This window comes from Corythoichthys intestinalis, chromosome 4, assembly GCF_030265065.1.
Source record: "Corythoichthys intestinalis isolate RoL2023-P3 chromosome 4, ASM3026506v1, whole genome shotgun sequence".
Lineage (NCBI taxonomy): Eukaryota > Metazoa > Chordata > Actinopteri > Syngnathiformes > Syngnathidae > Corythoichthys > Corythoichthys intestinalis.
In genome coordinates, this window is record NC_080398.1 from 61,566,674 (window position 1) to 61,579,256 (window position 12,583).

The following is a 12,583-nucleotide window of genomic DNA, read 5'->3' on the forward strand; positions in this document are numbered from 1 at the left end:
TGCACCTAATATTGCAGTGCGCCTTATACATAAACTCCGATGCGCCTTATAGTATAGAAAATATGGTAAACGTGTACTGTCCCTGCAGTGCATCCTATATAGAATGATGCATCACGAGACTACACTATTGTACGATGCCACCTCAAGTTTTTCATTTCATTTATAATGAATTAGAAGAATGTTTGTGTCATGTTTTTCTTCCTACAGAAACCATATAAAAACTAAAAGTATATGTTTCCCCTCCCCCATCTTTTTCGATTTTCAAACATTTGTGAAAAAGCTCTTGGGAGCCACTTGAATAGCACTACAGAGCCGCATGCAGCTCTAGAGCCGTGGGTTGATGACCCTCCAGGCTAAATGATCAATGTAAAATTAATCTGTGTTGACTTTACTAACTTTAACGTGTATTGGTTCAGGTGATACGCTGCTTGTTTTCAAAAACTATGAAAGATTGTCTGGATTTTATTAGCAAATATAAATTGCAATATTTTAATATAAATTAAATTATATTAACATACACAATAAATACACACTTGTTAATAATCACATAACTATCCAGGAATGCAATAAATAAATAAATAAACATTTGTCTTAAGATCACTCAACATTGTCTAAGCAAATTAAATATGACTGAAAAAAAACAGTGCGACTTATATGTTTTCTTGTCCTCTTCATTGCGCATTTTTTGGGCTGGTGCGACTTAAACTCAGGTTTGACATATAGTCCGAAAAATACGGTAAATATAAGTCTGAGCATAATGAAAATTATTCGCCTAATAATGGTAGGGTCAATTCAATCCTAAGCAGTTGCATTTGATACACAGAATCGGGTTGCAATGTGGCGGTTGTGTTTTGCATGCTGTTCCTGAATGGACTGTGAGAAAGTGACAGTGGTCGAGACAGGTGGAGCCTCTTGGGGCGGCCGTTTTGTGAGTGTCGCCCTGCTGGAAGTGGCGACAATTTTATAGTCCAAAAAGTCACAAAAGTGAGAGTGATTGCACACCTGTCACTTTTCCCCTCCTACTACTACTTAGTGGATTTTCCGTTTTTTTGCTGGGGGGGTGGGTGTTCCCCATTAACCGCGAAAAACAAGGGATCACTGTAATACATTTTCTAAATCTATCCATGTGTGATTGATGTGGTTCAGTGCAATACTTTCGTTGCATGACCAGTTCCTGTCTTTGTCATTGCCCTATATTCTCCATCCCACAATGCTCCTCGCAAAAGTAAATGAACTATTGCATTTCATGACCAGTTGACGCTCAACCAAACATTTCCTGCAATTCCAGATTGGGCATGCACAATCATCAGAATGAAATTTGAAACATTCAAACTTTTTGTTCAGGCTTTGTGCTGCCACGTGGGTCAGATTCTTCAGACAAAAATAAATAAATAGATAAATAAATCGGACTCAAAGGATCAAAGCGTATATGCCACAAGCCAAAGATATACTTACCAAATAGGGGTGCAAAAATACAAGTGTTTGTAGATTGTACCCCCCAAAACTTAAATGGGCCTTTGGAAGGTGCTTAGAGGCTTGGAGATGCATTTTTAGAAACTCATTTATCTTTTGTGCTGCTTACCCCCATGAGGGTCACGGGGGTGCCGGAGGCTTTCCTAGCTAACTATGGGCAATAGGCAGTGGTGGAATGTAACAAAGTAAAAGTACTTCGTTACTGTACTTAAGTACATTTTGTGTATCTGTACTTTACTTGAGTACAAATATGAAGTAGTATATTTTAATTTTACTTCACTACATTTTACAGCACGTACTGTAACTGTACTTTTTACTCCACTACTTTTCAAATTGCCGCCTGCGTTGCAGATCACTTTTGTTTGGTTTCCTTTTTCTCATTGTGAATTGATAGTTTCATATGAATGCCTCCGGCGCAATCGATAAGCCCCAAGTAATTATATCGTCATCAGTGTTGTCAGTTACGCATTACTACGTTACTGTAATCTGATTACTTTCTTTCAGTAACGAGCAATCTAACGCGTTCATTTTTCCAAGCTAGTAATCTGATTAAAGTTAGTTTCCTCGGTGCCTGTGCGTTACTATTTTGTTGTTGCCTCATACTGTATGTAGAATGAAGACTACTGTAGTCATGTACGAAGAGCATTTGAACAGAAAATCCTGCTCTTGAGTTTGGGAGTGACATCACATCTCACGTTTTCTCATCGGAAAAAACGGGTCACATGTATTACCATGCTGTGTGCGCGCCGTCTGCTACGGTGGTCAACAACGTAGCATGGCTACCTATCAGGATGCTAACAGTAAAGAAGCCGGAGAGATACAACAAACGGCTGCATTTGCTTACTGGAGATACAGCCATTACTTCACATATCTGTCCAGTAAAGATGACAAAAATATCCCCGTGCGTTGCAAAGACTGTCGACCACTAAAAACTCGACATCTAATTCAACAAGGAAGCACTTGGAATTACAGCACAACGTGAAAAAACTCGAAACAAAGCCGACAGGTTACGAGGCAGCCAGCACTTCTACAGTTTGTAACCAGCCTTTATATTATGTATAATGAATTATGTACATTTTATAGTTAGAGTTTGTAATCATAGTTTTACATTTGTGGGACTGGGGGAAAAGCATGTTGAATACTGAAACAAAAGTCAAAAGTTTGGACACACTTCATCATTTTTGCATTTGATATATTTTCACTACTATTGTAAATTCTCACTGAAGACAACGTACATGTGGAATGGCAAAAAAAGTGAAATAACTGAAAACAGGTTTTGTATTCTACATTCTTCAAAGTATCCACCTTTGAGGTGTCTCCTAACTTTTGGCCAATACTGTATACATACACACACACATATATATATATATATATATATATATATATACACATCTTGACACTGAGTTCAATCAACTGTTCAAGTTGTTGTTGGTAGCGTTTGAAAGCTTAGGTTTAAAGATATTCTAAATATCCATCTTGCCTCCTCTGGTGTAGTTTTGGCTAAGCAAAGGATAGTCTCCAAGGTGCTAGTCACTTGATCTGTTCGAAAAATGATTTTGACCCATTATGAAAACTTTACGTTGTAGGATTTTTGTTCATTTCATTAATTTTTGGAGTTAATTTGAACAAATTTCGTGCAGTTTGTCAGTTATTTGTTAGTTTTAGGGCTCCGGAATGGCTAAGTGAGGGCGAGTCAATGGTGGTTGACTAATTAAAAGCCGCTAACTCAAAGATTAAGCCTTATGTGAAAAACTCAATTACATGCGATGACATTTTTCTGTTATTTTAATGTTGAGGCAGCAAAAGGAGAAAAATTGGTAACAAGTAACTAATAAGTTACTTTTAAAGTAACTTTGTTACTTTGATAATAAAGTAATCAGTAAAGTAACTAGATTACTTTTTGAGGTGTAATCAGTAATCAAATTACTTTTTTAAGTAATTCGTGACAACACTGATCGTAACTGAGCACTATAGGCGGCAACACCAGTAAACCACCAAGAAAAACAAACAGTAAGTGCAGCGCGCCTTCAAATATCTGCTCCCACTGCTTGAGCTGTGCCGTCGCACAATTGAGCTCCTTAAGGGCACGCTCCTATCTTGACTGATAAGCGCTCAGGGCCGGGAGACCAGCCTGGAAATACGTCTCAAGTATGGCTCCGAGGGCTCTGAGACCTGAGGATCTGGATGAAGTCAAATCCTCCATCCAGAAAATGGAGGCCTCTCTAGCCTCCCTGACCAACCTGGTTCAAAGCCAAAATCAGGATGTCATGAAAGAATTTCAGCTGTTGCGCGCTGAAAACGAGAAGCTCAAACAAGTGGTTGAGGAAAAGGAGGCATGCATCAAAAGGCTGGAAATTCTGGCTGATGATCTCAACCAAGGAAGACGCGCAAATGATCTCATCATCTCTGGATTACAACTGGCGCCCAGATCATATGCCGAGGCTGCTGGCCCACCTGTGGCTCAACAGGCAATTGACAAGCTACAAGAATTTGGAATAAAAGTGGACCCGGAAGACATCCGCCACTGCTTTCTGCTCCTGGCTGGGGGCAGAGGACCGGCGACGATGGTCGTGAAGTTGGCGGACCACAAGAGCAAGGTTGCCCTGCTTGAACTGCGCCACCGCCTGAAGGGAACGAAGAGCTTTCTGAATGACAACCTGACTCACCGAAATGCTCAAATAGCAAAAAAAGCATGTCAGCTCAAAAAAGAGGGGAAAATTGCCAGCACCTGGGTCTCTGATTGCAAAATCCTTGTCAAGTCGCAAGACATGAAGATAAGAGTTGTGCGAAGAGCTGACACCATTTGAAAATTAATGATGACACCTATCACCAACTTTCTGGATGACCAGATTGATGAGTCCCATGATGACCCAATTGATAGTCTTGATCCTGACCTCAACTTTTACAATAACATGTCGAACAACTGTAAGTACTACACCACAGAACAGTATAACAATTCTATGGATGCGGACGGTAAGCTCAAACTAATCCACTTCAACGCCAGGAGTCTATACAAAAATTTTGAAAACATTGAAGAATATCTACAGAGCTTCAAAAACAAGTTTGATGTTATTGCCCTCTCTGAAACCTGGCTCAATGACAACAAAGGATTTGACTTTAAATTGCACGGATACAACGTTGCCCAAATGAATCAGACATCTAAGGGAGGGGGGGGTGTTGCCATATTTGTAAAAAATGTGTTTAAGTTTGATGTCCAACATGACATGTCAACTGCTATTGAAGATTTGATGGAACGTATCACAGTTGAATTAAGTATCCCAAACTGCAAAAGCATTACCATTTGCTGTGTCTATCGTGCACCTGACTCAAACGTACAGCTTTTTACTCAGCATATGGAAAAGATATTGTTTAAAACGAATAACAAGCATGTGTTTTGCTGTGGGGACACAAATCTAGATATCTTGAACCCTAAAAAAAAATCCTCATATAGATGACTTTGTTGCCTCCATGTATTCACAAGGCCTACGGCCTCTGATTACGCAACCAACACGAATAACGACACACACTGCGCTCGATTGTAAACACTGGGGCTCGCCTATGGAATACATGTGATGCAGCGCTAACGAATATGAATTCATTAAGTTACTTCAAAAAAATGTATAAACAAAATATAATAAAACAGTACATTGACCAAAATCCATCGTAAATGTAGAACGCACACACATCACAGATAAGATGTTCTCACAGCAAAGGATGATTAAATGTCAGGGTCAGAGAATAAGACATAATACTTGCACTTAGGACATGCCCTTCAGCAAAATCACATTACTGAGCTGCCATTGCAACGTGAGTGCTGTGTCTGACCTGCGCCAAAATGGAACTTGTAGATTGGGCACTGAGTTCTATGGATAAAATATTTTCTATGATGACACCGACACCAAGCCAACGCCCATGTCCAGCCAACACCTTCACGTCTGGTTATGTGGAGGATGCCTGGGGTAAATGGAGGCCGTTATGCCTAACGTCTCTCCAGATAGAGGACGTCGAGGACCTATTCATCTTCGGCTCTCTGATGGCTCTTGCCTTCCTGTTGCTTCTTGGTGCCCTCTGGGTTCGCCGATTCTCGATGAGGATGAAGAATCAACTCAACGAGATATTGGAGGTTGCTCGTCACAACGGCGACAAATTGGCACAGGTGACAAAGGAACAAGCAGGGCTAAGTGACGCCGCCGCTCAACTGGTCACAAAAATCGACGCGGAGCTGCGTGATCATGAGAGACTCGCTCGAGCAAACCGGGCAAGGGAGGATGATGACTAATCTTCTGAAGCGGATACAGCAGACGCGTGCCTCCATAGCACCCCAGGCCTTACCTCCCTTCACCTACTTGGACATCAACTGATACAATGAACTCACTCAAATTGACAATATGTGAAAATCCATGGCAATCAATGACTTTTGAACGAAATGTGTAAGATTATGACTGGACTGATACACAATATGCTGTTTGTGCGTCCCGGGCTGATGGGGGACGGGTTTCGATAAGCATCTGCTTTTCCCGTCTTTCCTTGTCTGTCTTCGTCTTTCCTTCGGGTAAAATTCCACACTGAAACTGTCAATGATTTTGATGATGATGACAATGACAATAAATTCATTCATTCATTCAAATAGGTACTGCACACTCGTGGAGGTATTCACCTTATAGTTGCTTGCAATCTGCCATTAAGTTAAATTTTTGAGTTTTTGAGCTTGTTAAACTTCTGTTTACAGTGCAATCAATGTAAATGCTTATTTTTTTACGTTCTGCACAGTTTAATTAAACTGAGCAGCCATTGAATTTTCTGGTTCTTTCTTTCAAAATTGACTCAGATCACTGTAAAAATTATATATATCAACGTATAATACATTTTTGCATCAGGAGAAAATACTATTACTTTTTACTTGTAAAGTAAGTTTTAAAGCAAGTGCTTTATACTTTTACTTGAGTAAATTTTTTCTAAGATACTTGTACAGTTGGGAGAACAAGTATTTGATACACTGCCAATGGGTTTTCCCATTGACTGTGTATCAAATACTTGTTCTCCCCACTGTACTTTTACTTCAATATTTTTTTGCACCAATATCTGTACTTTTACTTAAGTAAAGAAATTGAGTACTTCATTCACTACTAGCAATAGATGGGATACACCTTGAATTGGTTGCCAGCCAATTGCAGGGATAAGTATTTTTGCCTTCAAAAGTGAATTAATCAAGACATTACAATGAATGGCATTTTATTAATTGTGATTCGTAATTTTAATTGCCTTCCAGCACAAATATATATGGCGGAAAACACAGACAAAACTGAAAAAGCAGTTTCTGCTCTTGCACTCCTCTTTAAAATAAACTGCTGTATTTTAAGCCAAAAGAACTGTTGTGTTTGATAGAAAAATATGTCTATATGCTGCCGTTGCAGATTCTTGGCACATTAAGCCCCCGAACTATTTTTAATTTGTCCGTTTTACCCTGGAAACCCCCGTTTACAGACGTTGCGCAACCGCTTTTGTTTCAACCCAGCCATAAATTGAAGGTAATTAATTATATTTATTATTCAAAATGTCTGTCATTTTTAGCTTTGAATTATTAAAGGGGAACTGAAGAGCTCTTGAGTGTTTTACTCAGTTGAATTGTATTAAATGCATCATTCGCTGTCTCAAAAAGTCACATTAAAAAAAAAAAAAAAAAATTGACCGCGTAGTTTTTGAGTTATGGCCATAGCAACACCATAGCAACGAGGGACGCGCCGTCCTGCCGACCGCTACCTCATGACGTAACTTCCAGGAAGCCTCGCCACCACTCTGAACACGGAAATATAGCACCACGCTACCCTCGCCGTATATTGCAAACATTTTCTGGGTTTTACTCGCGGGATTCGTCATGCCATCTCCATGTGTAGCGATGAATTGCTCACAGGAAGACTCGAGACTCTAGGAGTTGTCCAAAAAAACTTTCTCCTGCAAAAGGTTTGGACCGTTTTTGTGAGCATGCATACAGGTCCCCAATCGGCTCATTGTTTTCATCATTTCAGCCACAACAGCTTTGAAAACCTACAACAATGCAACCTTGGTTTTACAAATACGTAAGTATAGATCCTTAAAGGGTAAGTTCAGATTTTTTTTACATCAGGCTTATTGTTCGAGTTGGGGGGGTTAAATAGTCAGTAGAGTTGATTTCAAAATATTCCGTATCGTTTGTTAGTCTTCTATTATTCTTCAGGGCTCCGGAGTGGCTATGCTAATGCAAACCAATAGGGCCAATTAGCATGCTCAAGAAAACAACATATGCACGTAGGAGATTCACCGATGACGCATGCAATTAATAGTGTTGGCTATGTTTTCAGGATAAAGTTATTAAAACTTACCATTGCATGTCAATAACTGCAGTAAGAAAAGCAACATTAGTAATTCAGTTGCCTTGCAGAGAACAAGCTGGCTGCGCGGAGGGATATCACATTGGTCTTTTCACCGCTTTTTTTTTTTTTCCCTTGTGGCAACGAAGCGACTTCCCGTCTCCAAAATGCGGGGAAGAATTGGAGCTGAACAGTTTTCAGAACTCAACAAATGGTTGCAAGTGAACACCAAGACTTTTTACCACTTCTCAACAAAGGTGTTCTTGAAACTTTTTTCTTCGAAGATAAGACCAACTGGGAAAAAACGGGAAGCTGTCAATGAGGTAATTGGATTCCTGCATGCTTTATTTTGTCGCTGGGCAAATATTCGTATACTCTAAGCTTAGTTCTACTTCAGGAAAGCAGCTATATCATCTCAACAGTAATGCATTGTGAGAGTAAAAGCATGTCAATATAAAAAGCAGTAGCAGTATGGCAATTATTTACAAGAATGTGCCTAAATCATCACGCAATATGTCAAAAAATAAAAACATTATAAAACTGACATAGGCAAATGTGTTGAACATCAAGTATTACTTCATGTATTTCAATTGCCGGTGATTGTCACCTTAGAGCACTTGATTTAAAAACTTGAAGTTACGTAATTTGCGGACTATAAGCCGCTACTTTTCCCCCCTCATTTTGAATCCTGCTGCATATAGTAGAGTGCTGCTTATTTGTTGAGAATATTGAACATGTGTCCAAGCTAGAGTTCTGTAACTTTTTTAAATAATATATATAATTTTTTGATCTATCACATGATGATTTTGGCACTTTCTTTTTTAATCACCCTGTATTATGGTTTTCTTGTTTTAGGCAACTCCGATTGGTGGCATATAGGGTTGTTCTTGAGTGGGCGTTGAAAGGCAAACATCTGGGAAGAGGCCAGCGACGTGTTCTTCCATCGTGTGTCGTCTCCTGTATCCGTAACAAGTGCACTTCTGTCAATGGGAACTACAATGGTTTTAGGGAAACTGAAGATGCTCTGCAATTGTTCTAAATACTCCTAAAAACTCCTACATACCCAGAAACGTTTGATCTTTTAAACCTTCACATTTCACAAATAAGACAATATGTGTGTGTGTGTGTGTTTTTAATTATAGTACATTCAAAAATATCTATTAAAAAAAAAAAAAGGAAAATGTCAGCCTACTCATTTTTTAAATCTACTGACATGTAAAATGACTTTTTCTTTATCAGGCCTTTTGATGCCTGCGATGCTTTGGGGAATTGTAGTTGGAGACTTGAAATAAAAGTCTGCATCAGCAAACTTCACTGATGAATCCTGCGGTCTTTCCAGGACATGCGCCACAAAATTCTGTCAGAATGTCTGCGTTGTTGGCTCGTAACTCCTCCAGGCAACCCATCTTTTTGTTTGCTTTGGAAACTCCAAGCTGTATCTCAAAGTCCCTAATAGAGTAAATTTGATTGAAATATGTACACATAAGAAGGGTAGAGTGCAATTGTTAATGGGACAAATGTTGATAGAGCCTACCATCAGCATTCCTCACTTGCTGGCGCCCTTGCCTTCATGGAGTTGAAAACAAAGTGGAGCCTCTTCTGGGTGTACCTTCAGCATCTCCAGGTCGCCTAGAGATCACAGTAAAAAGTAGCTTGTGAGATTTGTCATGATAATATGCCTGTGTTGTAGACACAATCGCACCACGGAATAAGGTAAACCCTAATATCTAAACTTATCCAGGATTGTCATGTTCAGCAAAAAAGTTTTAGAATTTATTGATTTGTTAAATCGTATTTAGGAGCGTTGTTCAACGCTTTCCTGAAGACCAACCCGGAGATTACTTCTTAGTTTATTCCTTTATTTATTACAAGCTAGGTATGTGTCACTTATCTAAGGACGTAGAAAACGTAACAGTTATCAGAGCTTTCTCAATTTTTCATGAAAGTGATAAAGTATTCCAATATCCCCCAGTTCACTCACAATCCTTACTATAAATAACCCTTCAATAACTGATTGCGTGAGGTGTCTGGGGCAAATAGTGAAGGATAAAAAAATATTGTATGATTGGCATATTACTTATTTACATACTACCGACTACTAGTCCCAATGAGGAAGCGTCAGAGTATGTGTCTGTGTGTGGGGTTGTGCAAAAAACTGCGATGGCTTACGCACATAACCTACGAACCATTCGTAAACGGAATCCAACCACAAGTGGAATGATTTACTGCATTCGGGATGGTGATCTGGAAGTTGACTGTACTGTTCCCCTTGTGTGTGCTAGTGAACACAACTCCATTCAAAATAAATACGGGAGTCGGGAGGTAGAGTCCGAGCTCCAGGTGCTTTATTGTGCTGCACTGTCGCATCAAAAAATGAATCAGTGTGAAAAGTCGATGCCTTCGAAAGTGCAAACAACACAACCAGCGCTCACCAAACGACGGACTGACGAAAATACTACAAAATGGCCGCCGCAGTACTTCTTTCCTGTCGAACGGCTTTTAAAATAATAGCAGGAAGGAAAAATGCACTTCGTGAGATATTGGCCAGAACATTGACCATTGTTTCCAATTTAAAAACGCGAGTCATAAATATGCACGGTGTTAGTTACAAGCCCCAGTAACGCGAGCTGCGATATTGAGGTGTGCATGCGATATACTTTCATATATGAAAATATATTTTTTACCTGTTTATCAGAAGCTCTTGAAGACGTTTGGACAGTCGAAGGCACAGCGTTTGATTTCAGGAGATGATACCGATGAAAATGCGCGCTGCAAATACTCCAAAGCAGTATTTTTTCCACCGGTGTGTATATGTCATATCCAGCAGAGTAACCCCTTTTTATATAGTTCCTCGTTCATCACAGGCAAGCGGTGGAAACTTTCCTTTGTCCATTTCTTCTGTATGTTTCCACAGCTTCTAAAAGCACATTTCACCATGTTGACGTCCTTCCGTGAACACTCAGCATAGCACACCGAGGTGAAGACGAGTGGCAATAGGACTCCTCTGTTGTGGTGCCATTACGCTTATGGAAAAATAGTCCCGCAGAATTAAATGAATTACGGCAGTTTGGTGAGACATTGTTTTGGCTGCAGAGGGTTTTTGAACATCGAGCTGCGTTTTGAATTTATTTGACTATGTTAGATCTGTGAATATCGGTTTTTATTAGCATGCTAATTGGGCATATTGACTTGCATTAGCATAATCACTCCGGAGCCCTGAAGAATAATAGAAGACTAACAAACCATACGGAATATTTTGAAATCAACTCCACTGACCATTTAAACCCCCCCCCCCCCCCCCCCCCCCAACTCGAAGAATAAGCCTGATGTCAAAAAATCTGAATTTACCCTTTAATGGCTTTTATGATTCTAAAACGTAATGCACTTCTGTTGATAAACGAGGGGGACTCCTACTGCCTGTTTGTTGAAGTGCGACATTTTTTTTGTTGCTGTTGTCTTGTCATAAGTAGATAGGTTTGCTGACAGGTCTATTCATGTGATTTTATGACTATATCAATAGGTATTATGTAAATTCAAATGTTCCCAGCACCAAATAGGTCCTTGGTTTTTTGGCCTGTCACAGGGTAAATATAAAGCCTATATATTAAACAATCCTCTGCAGGCCCAAATGTAACAAATACATCCCAATAAAACTGCTTTGTGCTGCTTTGACTGGGACATTATTATTTGATCACCAAGAAATTATTAGTAAATTAAAATTAGGATTCATCCAATGTTTTCATGCTGCTGTGATTTTTTTTTTTTTTTCTCCAGGAAGCCAAACATAAAAAATTAAGCGGCGGAAACCCTCAACACGATGAAAAAAGCGTTGCAAGTCAGTCGCCACCCAGTTTCCCAAAATCAAGAGAGAGTGGGTCGAGTCATATGATGACCCAAGTGATGCGGTGTCCAGCGATGACGACTGAAGATATCCTATGAGGCCTGCCAGATCCTGAATTTCTTCCGTCTGCGACATCAGATGATGATGACTTAGGAGAAATAAATGTAGCAAATTTTGAGGAGATGAAATCATAAACTAGTCATATATACAGTACACATTTTTAAAAGAAAAATATACCTTCACATTTTAATGATAATGCATTATCTTTGTATAGAGAACACTTAATGCCACAGAAAAGAGTAAATACATATTTCCCACTGCCACTTTCATTTTTCAATGTTGCGCTAGTCCGTTGCTATCCTAACTTTGTGTTGCTTACTAAATTTATGTTCTTTGATGTGTGCCATTGTGTGTTTGGTATAACTTAGCTTATATAGTTGGGAGAACAAGTATTCGATACACTGCCAATGGGTTTTCCCATTGGCAATGTATCAAATACACTGCCAATGGGAAAACACACTGCCAAATGGGTTTTCCCATTGGCAGTGTATCAAATACTTGTTCTCCCCACTGTATGTTGTGTCACAATCTGACAGCGAAAGCTGATGCTGATTCAACATAAATCTGGTATCATTTATTATTGTGGCCTATTGAATTTTTTTCAGAATGTAATATAATTAAAATATATACCAGTGACGTGCGGTGAGGTTCATGGTTGGTGAGGCACTGACTCCTTTAGTGTCAGATTTCCAAATATATAAACCAAAAAGGGTAGCTTATTCAATTGGCTACTGGTTATTTCATATCTCATCAGCATTCTTCACAAAACACGCACACACGGTACATATTATCGATACGTAAAAGTAAGAAAATAACACGCATTTGCGATAATTCATGCAACATAAATGAGAGTAAAGAGTGG

At 39.4% G+C, this 12,583-nt stretch overlaps 2 long non-coding RNA genes across 2 annotated transcripts; one reads left to right on the forward strand and one right to left on the reverse strand.

The window, feature by feature from the left end:
• Positions 1–7,153: 7,153 nt before the first annotated feature.
• LOC130914931 (uncharacterized) lies at positions 7,154–12,321 on the forward strand. The gene is made up of 3 exons (XR_009063023.1): positions 7,154–7,434; positions 7,500–7,550; positions 11,595–12,321. It is a non-coding gene; the product is annotated as an uncharacterized LOC130914931 (long non-coding RNA).
• On the reverse strand, positions 8,169–11,024 carry LOC130914930 (uncharacterized). The gene is made up of 3 exons (XR_009063022.1): positions 10,505–11,024; positions 9,355–9,449; positions 8,169–9,269 (listed from the first exon to the last, which is right to left on the reverse strand). It is a non-coding gene; the product is annotated as an uncharacterized LOC130914930 (long non-coding RNA).
• Positions 12,322–12,583: the final 262 nt, after the last annotated feature.